Source organism: Pogonomyrmex barbatus, unplaced genomic scaffold (assembly GCF_055798465.1).
Source record: "Pogonomyrmex barbatus isolate J1 unplaced genomic scaffold, ASM5579846v1 scaffold24, whole genome shotgun sequence".
Classification (NCBI taxonomy): Eukaryota; Metazoa; Arthropoda; class Insecta; order Hymenoptera; family Formicidae; genus Pogonomyrmex; species Pogonomyrmex barbatus.
The window spans coordinates 1,197,369-1,199,062 of record NW_028297121.1 but is presented as its reverse complement, the minus strand read 5'-3'; the positions used below and the strand labels follow the sequence as shown (position 1 = coordinate 1,199,062).

At 38.2% G+C, this 1,694-nt stretch overlaps 1 pseudogene; it reads right to left on the bottom strand.

Moving 5' to 3' along the window:
- Positions 1–367: 367 nt before the first annotated feature.
- LOC148936316 (uncharacterized) lies at positions 368–858 on the bottom strand (annotated as a pseudogene).
- Positions 859–1,694: the final 836 nt, after the last annotated feature.

The following is a 1,694-nucleotide window of genomic DNA, read 5'->3' as shown; positions in this document are numbered from 1 at the left end:
CGGTGCGGGGTCCGCCGCCTCCGCCATCGCCGCCGCCCGCCGCCGCCGCTGTCGTCATCATGTTCTCTCTGTTACCATTTTTTCTTCTCTCTTCCTTCCTCTTTTCTTAAGTTCTTTCTCTTTCCATCAAGATCTCGTTTTGTCTTGATATTTTTTTATAATTTTAATTTTTTTAATTAATTATTTTATTTAAAATTAATTATTTATTTAAAATTAATTATTTTTTCAAAGGAGATTTTTTTTAAATATTATTTAGTAATTTAAATTTATTATTACGTGATATTATTATTCGCGACAAGATACGTTATCGCAGTGCAACCTGAAGCCGCTGAATTGAAAGGAAGAATGAAGAATAAACCGAGTAATATTTATCATAATATACATTTATTGGTCATGTAATGCATAGTGTACAATATTATCTATTGCGTACGCTAATAATTCATCTATAATCGAAGTTTTGTCAAAAATGTCGCTCTCGCGCAAAGTTTTTATTGCAATATGTTTATCTGTGATACAATTCTGCCGTAAAAAGTTTATAAATTGTTTAAATTTTTCGCTGACACCATATATATTCTCATAGAACTAGTAATATACATGTTCGACGCAATGTTCAAGTTCAAATAGAAAGAATACGATTGACGACTTCATGTACAAGCATGTATCGCGCAATGTAAACTTTACAATATTTGTATTTCGCTTTTGAACAAGTTCTATAATTAGATCATGAATCGACAATGATGAAGGAGCAATTGATTGCACAAGCTGCTCGATATCCACACGTTTCTCGATGAGAGTTTTCCACATTACATAAGGCAATAATATTTGATTGCTTCGATTATCACCAATACGTAATTCCAAATAAGAAGGGAGAGTGTGCGTCACGGCGGAGCCCGATCACGAATCAGTCGTGAAAACTCGTATTATTTTTGCGAAAAAATCCTCGCAGAATCCCAACAGTAGAGAGGTACGCAAAAGTTAAAATATCCATCCGCGTTGGTACGCGCATCCCAGCCAGCATTTCTCAGAATCACGCTTCTCTCGGATGACGTCGTTACGTAGTATTTGAGCGCGCTAGTTATGCCCACGTTTCTGTTACGATCAATCTCCACGCCATCGAGCTCTCATCGAACATGAACGCCACAAAATTATTTCCCAACATCACATCAGATCCATCGACAACATTTTTCTTCGTTAATTTTCCCTCGATATATAGAAAGCTTTCGGCAATGTGTACAATCCTGTTGCTGTATGGGTATTCTTATCTCATTACTGTACCCAAATGTTGTATTGGCAAACGGGTTATACGTATGAGTTTCAATCTTGACGATGCGATCGATAATTGGCTCGTCTTCGATGTTTAGGATGTCAGTCATCTCACAAGTTGCGCACCGCGAATCCTAAAGCTTGTAAAAATTTAACGTTCGATGCGTTGAGTTTCTTTCTCTTTTTGATGCAACCAGATGAGCGAGTATTGTCGGTTGGTGTTTTCTTTATAAAAGATGCGTTATCAGCGCGTGCTTCGCTTCGTTCAACACGAGCATCCCAAATATCGCGCTCGCGTTATCGCTGTCGCCGTCGTACGTGCAATCTAATAGTGATCTCTTCTCCTCTGAAATCGAGCAATCGTCCGTTCAACAATGCGTATCGTTAGCTCCGTAATGCTCCGTACGATGACTGGCAAGTAAATGATTTGC